Genomic DNA, 25,329 nt, shown 5'->3' on the forward strand with positions numbered 1-25,329 from the left:
CTAAGCTTTCAAACGACCTAATAACGCTAGTGTAAGTTCGTAACTCATAACCTACAAAAACATTCAAATAGTGTGAAAAAAAAGCACCTCAAGACCCAAAATGGCAACCAAGTGGTTAGTGTCATAAACTTAGTTTGAAACAACCTAAAAAGTGCTCAAATCGTGTCTATGTATCTCTTGAACTTGAAAAATGACCTAACAATCCTTAAGTGTAAGTTCCTAACTCATAACCTCCCAAAAAGTTCAAAAAGTGTGATAAAAGCACTTCAAGGCCCAAAATAGCAAGTAAGTACGTAAATGCAACAAACTTAGTTTAAAAAAATCTAAAAAGTGTTCAAAACGTGTGTAAGTATCACTTGAATTTTCAAAACGACCTAACCTTGCTTAAGTGTAAATTCGTAACTCATAACCTACCAAAAGTTTCAATAAAAGTTAAGAAAGCACTTCAAGACCCAAAATGGCAACCAAGTGTGTGAGTGCAACAAACTTATTTTGAAACCAACCTAAAAAGTTTTGAAAACATGTCTAAGTATCGCTTGAACTTTCAAAATGATCTAACAATGCTTAAGTGTAAGTTCGTAACTTATAATATACCAAAAAGTTCAAAAAGTGCGAAAAAAGCACTTCAAGACCTATACTGCCAACCAAGTGTGTAAGTGCAATAAACGTAGTTCCAAACCAACAAAAAAACTATTCAAAATGTGTCTAAGCTTTCAAAACGATCAAACAATGCTTTAGTGTAAGTTGTAACACACAACTTACCAAATTTTAAAATAGTGAAAAAAGCATTTCTAGACACAACATGTCAACCAAGTGTGTAAGTGCAACAAACTTAGTATCAAACAAACATAAAAAGTGTTTAAAATGATCTAACAATGCTTAAGTGTAAGTTCGTTACTCATAACCTACCAAAAAGTTTAAAAAGTGTGAAAAAAGCACTTCAAAACCTAAAATGGCAACAAAGTATGTAAGTCCAACAAACTTAGACTCAAACCAACCTAACAAGTGTTGAAACCGATCTAAGTATCATTTAAACTTTGAAAACGACCTAACAAAGCTTAAGTGTATGTTCGTAACTCATAATCTACCAAAAAGTAAAAAAATGGCGAAAAAAGAACTTCATGACCCAAAGTGGCAAGCAATTGTGTAAGTGCAACAAACTTAGTCTCAAACAAACCTAAAAAGTGTTCAAAATGTGTGTAAGTATCACTTGAACTTTCGAAACGACCTAACGTTGCTTAAGTGTAACTTCGTAACTTGAAAAAGCACCTCAAGACCCAAAATGGCAACAAAATGTGTAAGTGCAACAAACTTATTTTGAAACCAACCAAAAAAGTTTTGAAAACTTGTTTAAGTACCACTAATACTTTCAAAATGATCTAAGAATGCTTAAGTGTAAGTTCATAACTTATAACCACCAAAAAGTGCAAAAGAAGCCCTTCATGACCTATATTGCCAACCAAGTGTATAAGTGCGTAAAAAGTAGTTTTAAACCAACCAAAAAACTGTTCAAAACATGTTTAACCTTTAAAAACGACCGAACAATGCTTATCATAAGTTGTAACTCACAACCTACCAAAATTTAAAAAATTATGAAAAAAGCACTTTAATACCCAGAATGTCAACCAAGTGTGTAAGTGCAACAAACTTTGTTTCAAACAAACTTAAAAAGTATATAAAACGACATAACAATGCTTAAGTGAGTGTAAGTTCATAACTCATAACCTACCAAAAAGTTTAAAAAATGTGAAAAATGCACTTCAAGACCCAAAATGGCAACAAAGTATGTAAATGCAATAAACTTAGTCTCAAATCAACCTAAAAAGTGTTTAAATCGTGTCTAAGTATCATTTAAACTTTGAAAACGACCTAACAAAGCTTAAGTATATGTTCGTAACTCGTAACCTACCCAAAAGTTTAAAAAAAAAAAAGCAAAAAAAGTACTTCATGACCCAAAATAGCATCCAAGTATGTAAGTGCAAAAAACTTAGTCTCAAACAAACCTAAAAAATGTTTAAAATGTGTCTAAGTATCACTTGAACTTTCAAAGTGACCTAACAATGCTCATGTATAAGTTCGTAACCACAACCTACCAAAAGGTTCAAAAAGTGTGAAACGAGCACTTCAAATCATATACTGGCAACCAAGTGTGTAAGTACAACAAACTTAGTTTCAAACTAACCGAAAAAGTGTTCAAAGCGTGTGTAGTTTTTGAAAACGATCAAACAATGCTCAACTGTAAGTTGGCAACTCACAACCTACCAAAATTTCAAAAAGGGCGAAAAAAGCACTACAAGAACCAACATGTCAAACCAACTTAAAAAGTGTCTAAAACGACCTAACAATGCTTCAGTGTGAATTCATAACTCATAACCTACCAAAAAGTTCAAAAAGTGTGAAATAAGCACTTTAAGACTCAAAATGGCAACCAACTGTGAATCTACCTTATCCTTTTTAACAAGAAAGGGGTTGCTGGACTTATGCAAAATAGAGTTTGAACTAGGAGTGTCTACAACTTTACCAGTACGAAGAGTAAGAGCACTTACATTTGCAACATCAGATTATGAAGGAAGCTTACCCTTAGACTCAAGTTTACTCACCGTTGAAGCAAGTTGAGACATTTGGCTAGTTAAACTAGAAATTCCAACCCTTGTTTCTTGTTGAAAAGTTAAGGTATCTTTTTGAAAATCTTGCATTATTTGTTGAAAAGTCAAAATTTTCAAACAATAGAACAAAGTTCTTTTTTTTAAAAAAATAAGATCTAGTGAAATGTAACACAAACTTCATAACATAGTTAATAAGATAATGCAATATTGTAAGATATTGCTTATACATATACATGTATACAATGATTAAGGTACATAAATTAGATTTGAATGTAAGTTCAACCTAAAGTTGATCTATTCAACTAGAATAATAAGATAACTAAAGTGCTAAATAAATTTTAGAGCAACAAATGTGTTAGTGCTTTGATACTAGAAGCTCGTCAATTTGAAGGAAAGTTTCAAAACCATGTATAAAAGGAAGCACACTAAAACACGAAGAAGACAAGAAGATATATTTTTATTGTCTTCCCTTATTTGAAAGGAGAATGCAAACAAAGCAGTGCAAAATCACCCTTCAAGATAGCTGACTTATTTATACAGAGTGTAAACAAGGCACCAACACAATGTTTCTCTAAAACATGACACTACATTACATTTCATAGTGGTGATACTATGAAGGCTAAAGTATCAGACTTTATTAGCCATTAAGCTTTGTTATCAATGGTCATTGGTATTGCCTCTTGCTTAATTATGCAAAACTCATAATTACAATGTCTTATGTCTAAAACAGTTCATTTCAGGATAGAATAAGACTGAGAAATTAGCTATTTGGTTTTGTAACTTACAACAGACTTAGCGTGCTCCAACTTGTTCATTTTTGCAAAAATATTACCGTAAAATTGTGCATTTCTCTTGTTGTATTCCCTCACCTTCTCTTTTAATAATTTGCATTCAATCGTCGCATCCCTGCATCAACAATGTAATGATACACATGCATGAGCACTAGCATATATAAACATGTTTTGTTATGGTTAAACTGCTGAACTTGACTTTAGACGTTTGTGTTGTATACATGTTACCTAAGGAGTTTGTCAACCTATGAAACACTGACACTCCATATCGGGTAGTCTCTGGGTCGGGTTTGTATTTTTTTATTATTAATTTCAAACACTTAAAGACACATTCGAAACACTTTTGGAACACTCTTGAAAAAAGAATTTATGTTAGACCCAAATTTAAAGGTAGAATCAATTAGATAAAAAAAAAAAAAAAAACAAGTATAGATTTTGTGCCTTTTAGTGTCCATTTAGTATTTTATGTCTAAGTTATATGTACCTTAACAAACAAGAAATAAAATAAAGCTTCTTACAATGTGTTCGTATCCCAAGAAATAAAATTGGTGCATTTATGTGTCGTGGCTGTGCTTTTTAGTTATAGTCAATGAGCTACCTATTATCTGAGTCAATCTCGAGGGCTTTCTTGATATCTCGCTTAGCAAGATCAAGATCAACAAGTTGAATATATGTTTAAGTCCTTCTATATAAAGCTTTCACGTTCCTATTGTCAAGTTCCAACACTTGTTGATTAAGGGAAATTTGATGTGTATGTTAAGCCACTAAGCAAATCGATCCTACAATATCACCATAATTGGGGCAAAGTATCACAAAATGGACCTTTGTACAGAGCTTATCTGCTTGGTTGTAGTCTTTTAACTTTTAGTTTGCAAGCAGCATTGTTGAGGTTGCACGAAATCTTTAGTGCCTTGCTCTATTGCTTCTCCTCGTCATTAAAAGAAGTATCATATTCAATGTAGCGAACATCCTATCAAACAGTTGGATGATGAACAACAATGTTAGCCAACCTATTTTTTAGAGTTTCCAACCATTTTGAACTTCTCATGTTGAACTTTAAAATACCTTTTCATATCTTCTCGATGTTCTCTCATATTTTCCAGCTTTGAACATAGTGTTTCCTTCTTCCTTCTTTCCCTGCTACTTCTATTTTCTCTTCTACTTTGTTTAGGTCCCAAGATTCTTTTTCATGGAATAACAAAAGTTGGTATTAGTTTAATTGAACCTTCTCTTGTGAGAAACTTAGCAAAAAATGGATATTTCAAACATACTTTGACGAATGAAACTAGCTGAACTTCGTCATATACATTTGAGTTTGCAAGAACCACAACTAGATCTTGTGATGAATCAAAAGATCCAAAAGCATATTGTGGATGGATCGTCACGAAGGCAATTTCTCCCTTCTTCATCTTTCTCACAGCCAAATCGAGTCCTTTAATGACTTGTTTTGTTCCATATTCTGGATTACAGCTTAGTTAGTAAAACCATAATGATACGAATCCTTCCATGGTTAACGAACATCACCAAGATCAACATACCTTCGTCAATTTTGAACTCAAACAGTCTTTCATCATCACCCTTTTTAGTAAAAAGGTCTCATCGGCCAGTTTACTAGTAAGTTTCACTAGCAAGAATAGAAGCTCAATGTAGTTAGCTACTAAGTCAAATTACAATTTAAATCATTAGTAGTTATAGAACAACTGAAGTACGATTATATCACCTTGCACCACTACTCCCTCGTTTAGTTGTCCATTCCTTCTCCCTCCTTTTATGTCTTCTTTAACACCTTCTAATACCTGGTGATCTCTTTAGCAGTTTTCCAAGAATCCAATTAAAGGGTTATTTGAAGTGTACCATTTGGAGGCACAACATCTTATCAATAGTGAATTTGAAGAATCACCACACCCATGGATTTAAGGTCCAAAAGAACTTGAGAGAAGAGAATTTGCTTCACTCACATTGTGGTCTCACGGTCAACGAAGCTTTCTCCCCCTTTTCATCGCCTTTACAGTTGTTGCTAAGTTAGGACAGAAGTACCCTACACAAGCCAAGTAAGAAACTCCGACACCCCTTAAATTCAAGACAACAAGATTTCAAGTGCATTGAATAACCTACCCTTTTTGACACTGAATTCGACCCCATCAGACTTCGAGATCAAGGTACCATTCTCAAGACGAGCCTTATAACAAACTCTAAGAGGGGTTTGGGGGAAGCAAATGAATAAGGGGGAAAGGATTATGAAAAGGAAACGATTATGATAATTCTTCTTGAGGGAAGAAATAAGTGGAAGGATGTAACAACCCAACTTTTCAAACTATGTTGAGGTCATTACTTCAATACTAAAACACTTCATCAAAACATAAAACTTCGTAAAACTTATTTAAAATCAATGAAACATCCAAAAAATAAGAAAAATCTATCTTCGAGTCCTATTTCAAACAAATTTAAAAGTTCACAACATCATTTATGAAATCATCAAAAATAAATAAATGTCCTAAACCTAACGGTCATTTTCAATCCTCAAAACTAAAAACAGTAAAAACATTATGTGAAAGCATTTGAAAGAAAACAACACGTTCTCATATGGCAATCACAAGTCTTTCTTGCCCCTCGTCGGTCTACCTCTCGTATTACCTTTTCCTGAAAAGTTAAACATGAAAAGGGTGAGTATAAAATATATCCAGTAATAGACCCACTATTGGTCCCGTTAGGGGTAAAAACGATTAGCTTTCTATTAGGGGGTATCCTGTAATATAACAGTCTTGGGATCCCGTAGGATACACATATCAGTCTAGTGATCCCATAGGATATACACATTAGTTTAGTGATCCCGTAGGATGCACATACCAGTCTAGTGATCTCGTAGGATGCACATATCAGTCTAGTGATTTCGTAGGATACACACATCAGTCTTGTGATCCGATTGATGCACAACATGTAGTGATCCCGTAAGGCACCGTGCCCACAAGGTATACACCCCACAGATAAAGCTAACAGTTATCCCTCAGTCCATTCTAACCAGTCGAAGACAGTTACATTAAAACATATTTAAACCTAAAAATTCATTATCTACGCATAACTAGTCAAACCATAACTACGCATAACTAGTAGTAGTCAAAATATTTATTATCTACGCATAACTAGTAATAGTCAAACCTGTGACGACTCAACTTTTTATACTAAGCCGAGGTCATTACTAATTAAAAGATAAATAAAATTTCTTAAATAAACAAATAGAAAATAAAACAAAACCTCAAACTACTTATTAAAATCATAAACAAATGTATGTAGAAATAAATTTAAATAAAATCCTAACTCGGCCCCTATGTAGTTTTAAATGGAGAAAGTAAATAAAAACAAACTCATAAATACTAAAATCTGAACAAATAACATAAGGCGGAAGCAAAAGTGTTCCCTATGGCTCGCCATGATCACTTTTTATCATTCACCAGTTTTCCTCTGCTCTTACCTCTACCTTTGCCTGTAAAATTAAATAAGAAAGAGTGAGTATAAAAATATACTCAGTAAGAGACCCACTACTAGTCCCGCTAGGTGCCTGTTAACTTGGTATTAGGGTCTTGTAAAGTGGTACCTCTAAACTGGCACGTTCCCGAACACGTGAGATCTATGATCCCGTAGGAACATCTCTGGTCTTCGGTGAACCCAAAGGAACACCTATGACAAACTGGTCTTTAGTATACCCGGGGGAAATACTAAAACAATCGGGCTGTGAGTGATCCCGTCGAATCACTCATAATCATGTCTATGTTATACTGGACTAGTGATCCCGTCGAACTACACAGTCATAAAAAGGTAGTGATCCTGAGGGACACCCGAGTGGGTACGACTCTAATAGCTAAAGATAACAGTACACCTTATCCAAAGCATGAACATATCATCACATCATCAAAAACATGGCATAAGTATCAACCATAGCATTCTATTCAAATATTATCACCATAACATATCTCAATCGGATCTATCAGTTATCATAACTATGGAATAATTATGACTACCAATCACCATACACATTATCATATTATGCATACCAGTTACATCACAGCATAATAGAAGAATTTCTTACAAGCTCTCACTTCAATACGAAGGTCTAGTAAGAGAATCTCTTACCTCGAGACTAGCTTAACAAAATTATCCTAACAGTCACGATCAAGCTTCCCAAGGAAAAATCCTAAACAATAAAGGTAAATAATTAAGTTTAATAATTTAACTCGCAGTTGATTAGAGATCCAAAAATCCTATTGATTTAACTTACCCAAAATCGAGGCTGAATTCGATTTACACTTAGTTTGACAAATTTCGAGCTTAGTTTCCAGTTAAATCTAATCAATTTAATCCAACATTCAAAATTTAATTAATTAGAGTCCAAAAATCAATCTTTGTTGGGCACTAACCAAAACTCAATCAAAACTTACAAAAAATAGGTAAGAAAACAAAAAATAAGCTTGGTGGCTCAAATGGCTCAACTAGAGGGGAAAAATTGGCTAGCAGCTCGACTGAGGGAGGGAAACCGGTTGGTCGACTCGACTAAGGTGTGCACGCGGCTCGGGAGTGGAGAGCAGCTCGGCCAAGGTGTACGCACCGCTCGAGAGTGGAGGGCGGCTTAGCTAAGGTGTGCATGCTGCTCGAGGCTTACGCACGTGTGGCTCGACGACTGGAGACGTTTGGGCTTTGTGTGCGTAACTCGCGGCAGATGGATCGACGGACAGACAATAGCTATCGACGGCTGACGAAGATGGCCCGAGTTCATAATGATCTCCAGCGTGGGTCGAATGGGACTCTGACGATAGTGCACGTGATGACTGAAAGAGACAACTCGGCTACGCGATGAACCGTGATGGAAACAGATGACAACCGACAGATGCGACGGCTTGCATGGATCGGCGGCCGTTCGACGATCGATGGACAGACTGAATGACGGCGACAGAGACAAACAGAGATGGAGACGGACAGAGGCAAAGACAGCTCGGGTGAAGGTCGGGCGATCGACGGACAAGTCAGGCGACGGCGCCGACGGTTGAGATTAGGGTTTTTAGGGTTAGGGTTTAGTGAGGGAGATAATAAATGGTGGTTTTCCCAAGGCCTATTTAATAATAATAAATAAATTAGTGTTTTTTTCTTTTTCTTTTATTTATTTTTCTAATTAAACCAACCAAATTTTCTCTCACTTCATTTAAAACTCATCGAATCCTCTTTTAAATCAAATATTCTCTCTTTCCAATCACATCACTTTATCTTCCTAAAATATAATAACCCTAAATAATTACATTATCTTTATAATATAATTATTTTATCCTCAATTCACTTAATTATACCCTTAAATAATTATATTATCTTTATAATATAATTATTTTCACTTCAAAATCAATTAATTATACAATCAATGTACAATTAATCAAATTTCTACAAATACAACAATTGGATATTTTTCCAAAATATCAAATAAGTTTCAATTTCTACCAATCAAATATTTCAACAATTAAATAACACCCAAAAATTCAAAGATTAAATTTAAGATAATTACAAATAAATTACCTTAATTTTGGGGCGTTACAAAACCATAACTACGCATAACTAGTATTCAAACTATTCATTATCTCCTGACAATAAATCTTTTGTCTCTATATCAAATAGTACAAAATTTCTATAGAAAATCCTTCTTCATCTCTTTATCTTTGCTAATTTTAATAAATCTCTTGTGTGTGGGAATGTTTATTTTGAAGCTTCTAATCAGTTCCAATGGCGGATGATGAAACATCGTCTTCTTTAGTAAGCACTTTCGAAGGGGGTGAAAGATTTTTTCGATGAAAAACCCAATGAGGTCGAAGGGGTATCGTTAACGCAATCGGTGGAGAAGACAGACATTTAGTAAGGGTTGGGAAGGACTGCGTGAGGGAAAATCGGAGAGTGTGGAATGGTTGTGGAGATTTAAAGGAAGGAAGAAGATGAGCAGCCAAATTGAAAGGAGTGCGTGAGGGGAAATGGGAGAAAGGAGTTCAGTTGTGGAGACTTGTAGAGAGAGTGAGAGGAAGGAAGGAGATGAACGATCAGATGGAGAGGAAAAAAGGAGATAGCTGTAACGACTCAATTCCTTATACTAAGCTGAAGTCGTTACTAATTAAAAGATAAATAAATTTCATAAATTTATTAAAAAATAGAAAACAAAACAAAACCTCAAATACTCGTTAAAATCATAAACAAATGTCTTAAAGATAAAATTAAATAAAATCCTAACTCGGGCCCTATCTAGTTTTAAAGGAAAATAAATAAAATTAAATAAATTAAAAATGCATCACATCAAATGACATAAAGCAGAAGCAAAAAGAAATCCTTATGGCTCGCCACAGTCACTTCTTGTCATTCGTCAGCTTCCCTCTACTCTTACCTCTACCTCTGCCTAAAAAACTAAACAAGAAAGAGTGAGTATAAAAATATACTCAGTAAGGGACCCACTAGGTGCCTGTTAACTTCCTATTAGAGTCCTATAAGTGGTATCCCTAAACTGACACGTTCCCGAACACGTGCAACCTGTGATCCCATAGGAACATGTCTGGTCTTCAGTGAACCCAAAGGAACACCTAGAACAACTGGTCTTTAGTGTACCCGAAGGAAACACTAAGACAATTGGGTTATGAGTGACCCCGTCGAGTCGCTCATAATCATGTCTATGTCTATGTCATATTGGACTGGTGATCCCGTCGAACTACACAGTCATAAAAGGTGGTGATTCCGAAAGACACCTATATGGGTACGACTCTAATAGCTAAAGCTAACAACACAACCTAACCATTAGCATGTAACATAGCGTACATCATCATAAGCATGGCATAAGTATCGATCATGTCATTTTAACCAAACATTGTCATCAAAGACATAACACACTCGTCGTCATCAATATACTAACAGTAATAAACATGGTAACAGCTATATAATGACAGTCATTGTCAATAGCATCAAGTTATACATTTTAGGTATCATTAATGCATAACCATAAATACATGCGGTCACTTAAATTCAATTCGAGGGTCTAGTAGTAGAATCTCTTACCTGGAGATTAGCTTATCCCAAAATTATCCTAACAGTCACGGTCAAGCTTCCCAAGAGAAAATCCTAAACAATAAGGGTAAATAACTAAGTTTAATAAATTAATTTAACAATCGCCTAGGGATCCAATTCCAACTATTTCAACTTACCTAAAGTTGAAGATAAATCGCAAATTTATCCTTGGTTTAGAAAAATTCTTCAACACAACTCCCAACTGATCTACCATAAAAATAATTCAATCAAATCCATAATTAAATTATTTAGAGTCCAAAAATCAATATTTGTTGCGCACTAACCAAAATCCAACTCAAACTTACTCAAAAATAGGTAAAAAGTCACAAATAAGCTTGGTGGCTCAATATGGCTTGGCTAAGAGAAAAACTGGCTAGGTGGCTCAGCTGAAGGAAAACAGGTGGCTCGGCTCGGTAGGGAAATGCCTCGAACGGCCGGGGCGCGATTCAGATTCAAGCAGGTAGCTAGCGCGGGTCGGGCAAAGGTGTGCGCACGGCTCGGCGAAGACGCGGCTCAAACACGTTGCTCGACTACGCACGATGCACGGTTGGGCATTCACGGCTCAAGCTTTCTGAGCGTGACCCGCGACGAATAAAACGTTGGCAAACAGCGACTACCAACGGTCGACGGAGACGACTCGACTACGCGATGAACCGTGACGAAAAATGGACGACCGACGACTTTGCGACGGAGATGCTGACGGAGACGGAGACACTTGGAACGATCGGCTTGCAAAGACGAACACGACCGACAGGGCTTCGATGGCGATGCACGAACGCTAAGGCGAGGATGGAGGAGAGGATCCGCAGAAACAAACGGGGGCGGCAGCGACGATGGGAGCTAGGGTTAGGGTTTTCCTCTCTCTTTTCTTTCTTTCTTTTTTTTCCCAATGGAGAAGATGGCACAACTTCTGATGCCACATTTAAACAAAAAATTATTATTATTATTATTGTTGTTGTTGTTGTTGTTGTTGTTGTTGTTGTTGTTGTTGTTGTTGTTGTTGTTGTTGTTGTTGTTGTTGTTGTTGTTGTTGTTGTTGTTGTTGTTGTTGTTGTTGTTGTTGTTGTTGTTGTTGTTGTTGTTGTACAGTTTTAAAATAATAATAAAAAAATTCTTAATTTAAAATCATTTTTATAATTAGCTAAAATAAATTTATATCCATAAATCATTCCGTTTCTACCTCAAATATGGTAAGCACTTTCTATTAGGAATTTTCAACCTCAAAGAATTCCCACAGTACAAAATTTGCATAGAAAATCTTTCTTCATCTTTCTGTCTTTGCTAATTTTAATAAATCTCTTTTGTGTGAGAAAGTTTATGAGAAACTGAGTGAGATAATCAAATTAACCTCTAGTTAAATCTAAAGTATTTAACAATAGTAATAGCCAGAGGAACAGAAGAAGTAAATAACACAAAAAACTTTGGTAACTCAGTTCGGCCAATGTTCCCTACGTCTGGGGAGCTGCACACAACTCTGATGAGTAATATTATTAAGATTCGCTCTTAGTCAATATGCATCGATACAACATACGATCTCCGTTTAACTATATGACTACTATAACATGCTTATTAGCTATAGACTTCATGCTCCCCCTAAATGTATGAGTGAATTTACTTGACGATGTCTTCATACTCCTCCTGAGTTTAAGGTGACCACTTTGATCACGGCTTCGTCTTTCTCATTACACATCATAAGAATCATCAAAAATTAACACGTCGAGACCATAGATAGATAATCGCTCTACCTTCTTCCGCTCATAGTTATTGCAATAAAGATTTGACTAACAACTCTAAAAGCTTTCAAGTTGTTATTATTGTTATTATTGTTATTATTGTTATTATTGTTATTATTGTTATTAGTATTGTTGTTGTTGTTGTTGTTGTTGTTGTTGTTGTTGTTGTTGTTGTTGTTGTTGTTGTTGGTGTTGCTGCTGCTGCTGCTGCTGCTGCTGCTGTTGCTGTTGTTGTTGTTGTTGTTGTTGTTGTTGTTGTTGTTGTTGTTGTTGTTGTTGTTGTTGTTGTTGTTGTTATTATTTATCCTTTTTCTTTTTCTTCTTTCCCCAAATAACCATCCAAATTTTCTCTCACTTCATTTAAAACCCATCAAATCTCCTCTTTAAACTCAAATTTCCTTCTCTCTCCAATCCAATCACCTTTATCTTTCAAAAATAAATATCTTTACCTAATTATATTATCCACATAATATAATTATTTTAACCTCAAAGTCAATTAATTATACAATCAAATATATAATTAATCAAATTTTCTCCAATACAAACAATTAAATAATATCCAATAAGTTCCAATAAAGTTCAACAATTAAATGACACCCAAAAATTCAAAGATTTAAACTTAAGATAATTAAAAATAAATTACCTTAAATTTTGGGGTGTTGCAATAGCACACGAATTGAGAGGAAAGAAATGGATTGGGAGGAAGAAAGAGAATGATTAAGAAGGAATAAGGGGGATTAAACCTATTCCTCTCCCCCTTTCCCCTATACGTTGCCCCAACATGGAAAGGAAAGTCCTTTCCTTTCCCTCCCCCAAACAGCCACTCAAGTCTCACATTAAGAAAAATTCATCCTTACAAAGTTCAAATAATCAAAATTTACACCAAAAAAGTCCATATAACCATATTGATCAACTTTCTAAAATAAGTTAACGTTAAGCAAAACGATTCACCCCTAAACAAAAAGTTAAGAAACAACCAACATGAGCTTAGCTCAACTGGGATCTGTATATATTCTCGAGAACAATAGGTCTCGAGTTTAATTCCCCCACCCCCAAGCTATACTTAATAGACATTTTCAAAGAAAAAAAAAAGTTAAGAAGCACCCTTCAACTAAAGTCAAGCAAAAATTGCACAACCCACCCCATCAACACAACTAGTAAAGCAAACCCCTGAAAATAAAAGATATTAATCATACTACGAGCTGAGATAATAGATACAATAGCTAACGAAAAAAGCTATAATAGACCTTTTATGATCTTTTCGAAAGTCCTAATAGCCTATGTTATTAAAAATCTATGACATTTTATAGCATTTTTGTAAAGCTATAATGGATGTTATAATAAAGTATAAATATCTAGCTTAAATATGTTGCTATATATCCATTTGATAACATTTTTTAGTAAAGCTATAATATATTTATATAGCTAAAATAGAATGCTATCTTTAACGTAGAACGACATTCTTTTAAGGTTATAATATATTATTTATAATATATTATTTATAGCTATAATTATATGTTCAAGCAATGCTATTTAATCTATTATAATTACTATTATGATTATCATCATATTAACCAAACATCATAATTGAAATTCAAACACATGAAATACAACATAATAAACTAAACACCATAACTTCCGTTGATAATTCATCAACATTCAAAATAAAGTATTAAATAATTTCTTGGAATAAAATTGTTATTCAAACTAAACAAGCTAAGATAAAGTACCCTAGCTCTTAAAATGCACTTATTCATCAAGTATTCAAGGTTCAATGTAGTTGAGTGGTCATTGTTCGTTCTCTTTTGTTTTGGTAAGGTATCATTTCATCCACCTACATGAATATATAAAATATATATCAATGTATGATTACAAAATACTAATAATAGATGCAAGAGACATGCAAAGAAACGATCTTATCTCTAATGCTCCTAAGAATTGAAACTCTCCTAGAATACTAAAAGAAATATGTATCCAATACCAGACTTGTGACTACAAGAACTTTCTTAGAATAGAAACAAATTTCATTGGCTAATGAAATAAAATAAACTCTTTGGAATCACAGCACCAAAAAGTGAATAACATAAAATTCCTAATTCTTTTTCCCTGCCTGTACTTGAGCAAAAGCACCAAATACAAAACGATATTACAGGAAATGTCCGACCAATACCAAAATCAAAGTAATCCAACTTAAAGCAATTGTAATCGCGCATTGGATGTTTGGTTATGATCAATGAGAAGCTGGAAATTTGATTGAATAACAAATACCCGGATCATCCCATAGAGTTGGACGTACTAGTTTACTCTACGGAAGGATGCCTTACATCTTTTCTTAACTCCCCTGTTGTCTCCACTTACTTTGTCACATTGCATCTGCAATATAGAATGTGTAACTTTAGCCTACTTCGATACGATTTAGTTTTAATTTTAAAAATTATTCTATAAAGGCTTCTTGCACTAACGTTTGTTCTTTTTTTTTTTTTTTTTTTTTTTTTGTTATTTTCTCTTTTGGAATACATTTTTAATATTTTATCCAAATTTCACAGCCAAACATCATTTGTAATTATAAGGAATAAGGATTTCAAAAATGTTTTTCGCAATAGTAGATTAAAAATTGACGTACAGTGGGGATTATGAGTCTATAACCACTCAACTGAAAAACAAAAAAACAAAAAATATGACAATCAAATAGACCCTTGTTAACTAAGTTCGTTGAGAGGAAAATATACAGATCCTTTTGAGAGGAAACAGTACGAATCAATTTCAACCCTTGCATTAATCGAACTGAAGCTAGCGCCTATAAACAACTAGACGATAACAATACACAAAAAGGGAATCCAAAAAATATTCAACCAACGGAGAAACTAACATACATGAAAGGACCAAAAAAACAAAAGCAACAAACGTTGTTGAAGAAGAAAGAGGTTGGAGACCTATAGACAACGACAAAGGTTGGACGAAAAGGGGGTTGTGCGAGGCGGTAAAGCTTTAGCGAAAGAGAGGAGTTTGGTATTGTGGCCATCTGAAATCGCATGGAAGGGTTTTTGAAATTCGAGAATTAGAGGGAAAGAGATGTGAAATTTTGGGTAGCCTTTCTAATTTTTTTATTTAAGATATTTTCTACTTTCATTTTTCAACAGTACTATCGAAAATGAGTTATCCTCAAAAGCTATTAAAAGGCCCATTTCTTCTAGTACAAGTCATCCCTCAACCCAACCCTCAAGACAGCAAATCAAGAAAAGAGAACACATCCCTCAAACCCACTTTTCAACAGATCCTCCATTAGCAAAGTTCACCCACGAAAAATGGAAACAACAACAAATCATGTGAAGAGAACTCAATAAACTCAAACCCACCCCTCAAGATCTTAGTAATTAAGCATAAGGTTCACCCCACCTTCAACACAACAATGTTAAGAAAATCAAGAAAAGAGAACAACAATATATTAATAAGCAAATTTTGTCCCTCACCCTAAAGAACAACAAAAAATTAAGAAACTTAAACTTACCCCTCAACATCCTAATAATTAACCATAAGGTTAACACCACCTTCAACACGAGTGTTAAGAAAATCAAGAAAAGAGAACAACAACATATTAACAAGCAAAGTTCATCCCCCATCTTAAAGAACAACAACAAATCAAGAAACTCAAACTCACCCCTCAACATCCTAGTAATTAAGCAAGGTTCACCCCTTAAATGAAAACAACTTACAAATGAAGAGAACAGCAACGACATATTAAGCAAAATCATTCACCTAACTAACACTACAAGAAATTTAGTCTTTGACCTCGGTTGAAAAAAAAGATAAACTAATGTACAATGTTGGTTGGAGGAAAAACGAAAATGTGAATCTCTAATGTCGATTTTCGACCGACATTAAAGATTCTGAAAAAAAAATGGATCTTTAATGTCAGTCTAATCCATTTTTTAAGAAAATAATGTTTTTTAAGTTATGATGTCTAGTGGCAATTTTGAAAATAACAACTTTAATCATTTTAGTGCTTCATCATTCTAAGATGAAGAATGAATAACACATGATCAAGAGTGAATAGCAGTTGCATGGGAAATTAAAAAAGGTATCACACTTTTGGTTTTACATTTCTAAAATAGTTTTACATTTCTAAAATAGCATACTTTTAAATACCTCGTAAATTTGTTTTTCTTAGTCAATTTTGGCTGACCTTGACCCCAAGATTCTTCTCAAATTTTAAAAAATCGTTTCAACTTCTTTTCTCGATCTATCTCAACAAAACTTGACATCGAAGTTTTGGGTCTTGTTTTTAAATTTCACTCAAATTACCAAAATACTCTTGGAAGCCCGAACGTCTGATATTTGTAAACCCTAAACTTTTTACTTATCCTGGTTTAGACGAAACGTATTTGATCCCAAAACTTAAGAGATTTGACTAATTTTTTAGCGCCCATAATTTCAAAAAGTCATCCTCAAGCTTAAATCTGTGTCGAATGATTTCATAGTTTAGGGCTGAATTTTAAGTTCTATTGTAATGTCTTTTAGGAAATATGAGGTGAATGGGAAAATATGTAGTTGGTTTTCTATTGTATTTGGATATAGAACTCGATTTTAAGTTAATGCAAGTAGTTTCGTTTGATAAATCTCTACAATTACATGAATTTGGACTCATGTAGATGAAGAATCTCGATTGAGATTGATGAAATTGCCTCAAGATTTGTTGAATGCATCCCGAGATTTTTTGCATTTCATATGCATTTTGTAGCTGGGTAATCTTGGGGACTCGATTTTGCCCGAGATTAGGCCGAGATACGTTACAAATGTATATAAAACCCTTGTCTCGCAACATCCCGATGCAATGTTACCCAAGTTCCATTGTTAAATCATGTTATTCTCGATCGAGATAGGCCCAAGAGTGCCTTGAGTTTTAGGACATATTACTGATTTTTTTTTTTTTTGTGTGTTTTCTATTTGACAGATGCCTCTTGTCACCAAAATTTGCAGTGCAGGCTTCTTCCTTGTAAACTTGACCTGTTGTTCACACCTAGTGAGAATTGTCTCGAACATTAAAACCAAATTTACCTAGGTAGATGTATATGTTTAGAAAAACCATGTTTGGACATTTCTTGGACATTAAGTTGGTTTTCAATGGACCTCTATGCCACTACATGTTGCTTAAAGAGGTTTAGGATGAACTGCAGGAGTTTATTAGGTTTAACTACTAGGTGATAAGGTTTTGACATTATCACCGGGTTTACGTATAGGCCGAGACGTGCGGTTGAATTTGAAGAGGATAAAAGCCCCTAGACTACGACGATTATATTTGAGCGATAGGACAAATATGAATAGTGCTAAGTTGGATAAAGATTATCTGAATATTCAATTCCAGAGTGACGATGATGCGGTGAAGGTATCCCTATTTTGTGTTGATCTCCTAACAAAGAAAAAGATTGTTGGGAGTTTGAATGTTTTTCAATTATGATCTCCCGACGACCATGTACACATCGTCGGGAGTTCCCAAAACTTAAAATAAATTATATTTTATTATGGTTTATATCTTTTTCTATATCAACTGCCTAAATTTAGGAGCATTGTTAATCAAATAAATATTTTCAGAGAATGAACAAATAAAATTTATAGAATTGAGTAAAGGAAAAGTTTCCAAATTCATTAAAAAAAAAATAAGCAACATAAATTGTTATTTACATTGTTGTTACATATAAGAGAGAAAAGGTGACCAAAATTTTGGTCCATACATTTGAACCATTTCCATTCAACAATTTCTATTAGGCAACAACTTATTCAACCACTACAAGAAATCTAACATTTAATGTCGGTTTAAAACCGACATTAAAGGGCTTTAATGTCACTTGACAACCGACATTTTTGTGAGCGTTATTAAAAGCCTTTAATGTCGGTTTAAAAACGACATTAAAGGCCTTTAATGTCAGTTTTCAACCGACATCTTTGATAGTGTTATTGAAGCCCTTTAATGTCGGTTGGGCTTTAATGTCGGATTTAAACCGACATTTTTGATAGTGTTATTGAAGCCCTTTAATGTCGACTGGGCTATGATGTTGTTTTAAAACCGACATTAAAGAGGCCAATAATGTCAGTTTAAAACCGACATTAAAGGCTTGTTTTTGTCCATTTTAGAAATTTATATTTATTTAATTGTTGTATTATTGTCCATTTTTTATAAACCAACATTGAATCCATATAGATAAATATTTTTTTCTCGCTCCAACAAATTAATAAAATTAATACTATTTTAGAAACTATAATATTTATCTTTTAAATTTGTATACACAAAATGAAAACTTAATATTGTGTTTATATATACATTCTACAATAGTACATGAAACAAGATCCTAATACAAGACTTAAATAAGAAATTCTAAACGCATTCTCAGTCTTCAACCTTCAACGATCGTCTGGCTATCTACACAATCGCTTAGCTTTCAATCTGATGACCTCAATCATTCTACAAGCAATATCAAAATTATTGTTGAGAAAACATAGTAGATGGGAGAACACACAAGAAGGCATAACTCTTAATTACGATCTTCGACTAAACAGAGCAAAGAAACCCACACTTCCAACCAAAATAAATTTGAAACTCAAAAAAGATTTCATATCACTTGCTTCAATTCTTAGAATTTTTTTTAAGAACTAATCATCAGCAGCAGCATATACTGTTGTGACTTATTCTAACATATCACACACACATATATATTGTAACTTACTTTTCAGATCAAAGCTTTCAATAGAAAACATATCACGAAATCATTTGACGTCAAGAACTAACCTCAGTTAAAGAAACTGTTGGAGAATTCAGAATATCGACCTATTCCTCTTACAAACTAACTAATTCAATAACCAGAGAAAATTAAGCATTAAATCTACACAAATCCATAGGAAAAAAGATGATGTCTTCAACTACTATCCATTTACTTACAAGAATTTCAGTATTTTATACTGCCCAGGACTCTAAATTGTTTTGGCCTTATTTTGTTGGGAGTGTTCGGTTTCTTATCACAGAAAATTGTTAGGTTGTCATACATTATTTTTTTTCTTTCTGTAACCTAGAGTGGAAGTTCTTTATGCAATAGCTTCCCACAATCATAACCTCTTAGTTGTTTTGGACTTTTTTATGTGAATTATTTTGTCTCGAGAATACTTGCAGTTCACCCCTTGCAAGGGCAGGTTTTAATATGTTTGCTGCATCAATAGCTCCTTCTGCAACCCCTGCTCCAATTAATGTATGCACCTCATCAATAAATAGAATTATTTCATCACTTTGTTTTATTTCCTCCATCAGTTTCTTTAATCTTTCTTCAAACTCCCCACGATATTTTGTGCCAGCTACAAGAAGGCCCATATCCAAGGTTATAACCTTCACAACAGATGATTCTAAAAAAATTAACTCAATAACAAGTGTGCCAACAAATGGAGAAAAATAGCCAACAAAACCAAATTAAAAAAGAAAGAGTGTAGAACGGGTTAAACAAACAAAATGGTTCCTTGATTTGTATCAAGAGAACAATTACCAGAAATAAATATCATACAAAGTTTATGTTCCTTGTCTTGTCTGCTGCTAGCAAAGGGCAGCCTACTTGTATACTTCTGTTTGGTAGAAATAAATACTGTCTGCTGCTGCTAACAAGCATCTTCATGAAAAGGATCTATACTTCTTTCAGCCTTGGAATTATTTTCAGTATTTGTACTATCAAAGACAGCTCCAGTATTTACCACTCCATTTCTATAAAGAATATCTAATTCTTGAAAATATGGACGTCTTACCATTTGCAATACTAGCTTTCCCAGTTACGATGGTCCTTTTGAAATATTCTTCACAGCCTAAATAGATGAATAGAAAGTATACTAAAATAGAACGAACCTCCTATGTATCTCTTTGATACTTCCATGATCTCTTTAAGCAATTAAATCATAGTGAGCTCAAAGCCAAGTAACAAAAACAATGAGTGTCATTAGATTCACGTTGTAGATACCTTTTTCTCTCAAAGACATCCCCAAGCCCCAGCAATCAAGCCATTGAGTTTGCTTCAAGCTATTTTATAAAGCCCCTGGACCACTCACTTACTATAAAACCAAAATCGAAAAAGGAAAAGTCATTTCTATGAGTTCCACCACAACAAAAGGAAGAGATGGAGAATATTTCTTCTTTTTTTTAGTAGAATGACTTTTCTCTGATGAAAAAGATGAGTACGAAATTGTATTAGCTTAAGTCTGTGACAAGTCTTCAAACTCTCCATGAAGATTTCTACTTATGAAACATGACAAGAAAACATATTTTATAGCTCACAGTTTCGTAAATACATCTCAAAATAAAGTTAAACTTTAATGACAACCATGGAGACCCAATAGCTGCCACATTAGTAACTATGAAAATCTAGTGAAGATCTCTCAGATATTTTTTCAAACACCTTAACTACAACAAAAAGGTTATACTAAGTTATGAAAAGTACTTTAAAATAAACGATCGTCAAAATAAAAGCTCATGAAAATTTCTCATCAAAACTTTAAGATAAGAAAGTTATTTGTTATAGTAAGAACTAATAAATATAACTACAAAACTAAGTTTAAGGTCAAGTCTTATAAACATTACAACAATTAACTCCATCAAATTAACAAAAACAAATTAAAGTCACCAAGTAAACCAAACAAATTAAAGACTTCACTTGCATAACAACCAACATAGTTATTACTTCATTTACACGAAGAAGTAAACAGCCTTTAGAAACCTGAAACTTGTTTACATTAGAGAGTTCATCAAGATATGCTAGAAAGGAATCAGCCAAAGTAGCCTACAAACCCAAGAAAAGAATCTGAAAATTAACAAACAAGATAAATGACAATATATAAGAAGCATTCAAAACAAGAAGCACCATACCAAGTCGAAAAGCCTAATGAAAGTATAAGAAATAAGTCAACTAGAATTTACATACGAACGTAGCAACTAAACTAAACTAGCAAACAAAAGAAAAGTGTTGAAATCTGAACGTAAGAAAGTTACTAACCATTTTCTAAGCTTCGCTAGAAGATTTATAAATCTTCCCTGATCGTAAACAATTCGGCGCCAAGTTGAAGAACATCTGAATATCAAATTTTCAATTTCCAGAGTTAATGGAACATATGTATATATTAAACCTAAAAGGATAAAACCACACATAAATGCTTTAACACAAAAGAAAATCCCTAACCTCGAATGAAACTATGTTCTCCAATTTCGTATGGAAAAAGAACTAAAGTATAGAAAATGAGATTTCACAGCAAGAATAAGAAGAAAGAACGCCGATGAAGTCGCGAAAGAGTAGGAAAAGCTATTTAGCGGCTAGTGGTCGACGAAAGGGCTGGGCACGGTGGTAACGAAGGCTGGACACAAATGCACAAACGTAAGGAACGAGGACGGCGAACGGACGACGAACGAGCACAATAGTGACAGACGCAACGGTGGCTGAGCACGAGGGACGACGACAACTGTGTGCGCAGTGACTATTCGCCAGAGAAGAGAGGGTTGAAAGTGAGATTGAGAAGAGATGGAAGAAATTGATATGGAGAGGGAAGAAATCATGTGGGCATCGTGAGAAAGAAAAGAGTAAAGTAAGAGAGAAGATACTTTAAGTTTTTAAAAAATTAAAAAAAAAATTAACTATACCTTTAATGTCGGTTTGAAGCCGACATTAAAGCTCTCTCTTTAATGTCGGTTTAAAACCGACATTAAACATCCACATTTTAAAAAGCGACATTAAAGCTTCGTTTTCATTTTTTTCAACCGACATTAAAGACCATATTTCTTCTAGTGAACAAAGTCACTAATGTTGGGTTTTATATCTTAAAACTCGTAAATAGTAAATGTAATTTGTTAACCGTTATTAATAAAGTATTATTATTATAATTTCAGTAAGTGTTATTGATTATATTATTAGTTTTGTCTTAATAACATAAATCCAATAAACTAACATTCTAATTTGTTTGATGCTCATGAACAATATTTAGAGATATAGAAGAATCAATGTTCGAGATACAGCTTAAAGGGTCTATAGGGATAAGGTTGAGTACCTTATTCTGGTAAACACTATGGATACGGCTCACTTTGTATTTGATACAAACGCAATGATCCAACACATTCGTATAGCTAGGTGACATGCAAGTGAGGGTATTATGGAATGAGTTTGCATAAGACTGGACCACGAAATAGTAACCACTAGATGTAACTTTGTTAACTAGTTAGGTTTCTATTTTATTAGGATGACTTAGGTAACTTAGTTTTAATCTTAAGTGTATTATAAACTCCTGTTCACGAGGGATTGTCCTTTGATTTGTACAGGTGAGAGTAGCCAGATTGTCAACTTAATATGCTTATCATTTTAGAGACAAGACCGAGTGGGGAGCTGGGAACATAACCACACAAGATGGAATTCACTCATTCCCGACTTTAGGGTAAATAGATGAGTGTTCCCTTAAATGGTGTCTTCGAGACTTGAACAAAAGGTCTTACCCTCTTTATGGCACGGAAGGGGTTTCTATTTAGTGGTTGGACCATAAACAAGTTGTTCATTAGAAGAGCACTGGTATTTAAGGACTAGAAGTAACTCATGGATAAAATGGTAATTTGACCCAGCTAGTGTTACGAACACTTGTGAAGAACTAGCTTACTGTTATTGGTATAATTTGTGGACACATAAACACATTTACAGTGAGAATAGTTTAGTTGCGAATCTTTAATGGATTATACACACAGTTAATGAATATTGATTAATGTGGTTAATGAGTTTAGTCAATTAACTTCATATTGTTGTAGTTTCTGATCTGTAGGCCCATAAGGTCCCCTTCCTAGCTCGTAAAGGGTAATGAGGTTTATTTGTATTGGTTGTAATTTGAAATGTTCAAATTTAATTTAGAAAGTAATATAATGTATGGTGATACATTATAATATAAAGTTAATATTTTAATTAAACTTTATTATATAAATTTAATTTTGGATATGATTCAAAATTAATTTATGAGATAATGTAAATTAGATTCATATTATAACTAATGTGTATATTATACACATTAAAACTATAGGTTATGAGAGAATTTTATATTTGAATATGATTCAAATTTATATTAAATTAAATATAAGATATTTAATTTAGCAATTAATTAATTAGAGAATTAGTTAATAGTTTTGTTTAATTAAATTAAATTAAATTAAATTAAATTAATTAAATTAAAACTATAGGTTATGCGAGAGATATTCATTTAAATATGATTTAAATCAAAATATTAATTAAATATGATTTAATTAATTATCAACTTAATTAATTAATTTATTTATTTATTTTAAATTAAATTAAAATTGGAAATGTTGGTGGTTCTCCCATGTAACCCAAATATCTCTCAACCCCATCTTCTTCATCCTCAAGAAAAGGGAGGTAGGAGGACGACTGAGAAATAGGTTTTTTCTCTGAAAATTGGTACTATGTAAAATTCTCCTTTCAATTTTGGTTCCTACAAACTAAAATCTCAACTCAGAGAATAGAGAGATCTCCAAGTGATGGTGCCCCAAATTGACGTTTGGCAGCTACAAAGTCATCAACGAAAGTAAGTGTTCTTTCTTGTTCTCTGTATTTTGTTTATGTATATCATGTTTGGCCTTATAGAAATTAGTTTATGTAATTTGTCTACGTAATGTTATTTTTAGTTTCCAATTAAAATTAGGTTTAGGTTTTGTTAAATATTTCGTTACATAGGACTCTCATCCCTTCAACTAATTTGTTGAAACTTTGAAAGTTGTTGAATCATGTGAAAGGGAAAATAATATTTATTAACTACTTAATTATATTAATAATGAAACTATATAAAAAGTAATTAAGAAGTAAATCAAGATCATATGACTTACTTTGGTTTCCAATAATATCATATTGAATGCATTACAATTTAAGTAAATGGTTTTCAATCCTTTGAAATTTCGAAGTCGTGAAAAATGAGCAAATGATAATTTTCATCCAAATAAAAATAAAAAATAACAAAATTACTTAAAGAAACAAAAATAGTTTGGATCCTCAGTTAATATCATTGAACAATTAGTTTTAAGCAAAATGGTAACATTCATTATCATAGGTCATTCTATAACTATTACACCACCAAATTAAACAATGATATTATTGGACAACCTCTAGTTAATTTCAGCAAATCAAATTAGAAACTAGAGTAAAATAAAACAAAATTACCATTTGTCAAAAAGATAAAAAGAACACTTAATACACCTGCGATAAATAAACAAAGATACATTACAAAAGAGGAGGAGAGAAACAAACATTATAACATAGTAACAAACACACAAGAACAACAAACTTACAATCCATAAGAACAACTTTTGGAATAATTGAACACTTGAGAACTAATCTATACCCAAAATCTTTTGATATATATGCTAAGTTTAATTGCTTACAGATGACCTCAATTATACGTGTATAGATTAGATTTGAAAATATGGATGTGATATCACAATAAAGAAAACTTTGATAATTGCATCTAATCCACCCAAAGAAATATAGATGAGTACAGAGCACTTAAAAAAAACTCCTTACATTTGTATAGAATATTGGTTACAGCTTAACTCCTAAGTTTCAACTTTGAACGAGTTGGGATATATGCAACCAAAAATATTCATAGATGAGAATGGTTGAGAAAAGCCACTAGGGAGGCCGACAATGTATGAATGGCGGGATGAGCGGTAGTAGAAGCATCGAGTCTCGGGCAGTAGTGGCGAGAGGAGTCGGCATCGAACGACACCTTGGAAACGGCGAGAGGGAGAATTGCATGAAGGGAGAGGGTTTCACATATTTGCAAAAAACTTAGCATATATATGCTTTTTTAATGATGAGAACTCCCAACGCATAATGAAGAGCACCGGGAGTTATGCATAACTTCCGATGCCATCATGTATGACATTGAGAGTTGCCCTCATTTTTTTTATTTTAGATATCCAATTCCAAACGACATAATCACCTGTTGAGAGTTACTCCTAATTCTCGACGCCTTCATGTATAGCGTCAGGAGTTACCCTCATTTTTTATTTTAGATATCCAATTCCCGATGGCATAATCACCTGGAGTTACCCCTAATTTTCGACATCTTCAT

At 33.5% G+C, this 25,329-nt stretch overlaps 1 pseudogene; it reads right to left on the bottom strand.

Moving 5' to 3' along the window:
• On the bottom strand, window positions 1–25,329 carry LOC103504104 (peptidyl-prolyl cis-trans isomerase FKBP65-like; annotated as a pseudogene).

This window comes from Cucumis melo, chromosome 3 (genome assembly GCF_025177605.1).
Source record: "Cucumis melo cultivar AY chromosome 3, USDA_Cmelo_AY_1.0, whole genome shotgun sequence".
Lineage (NCBI taxonomy): Eukaryota > Viridiplantae > Streptophyta > Magnoliopsida > Cucurbitales > Cucurbitaceae > Cucumis > Cucumis melo.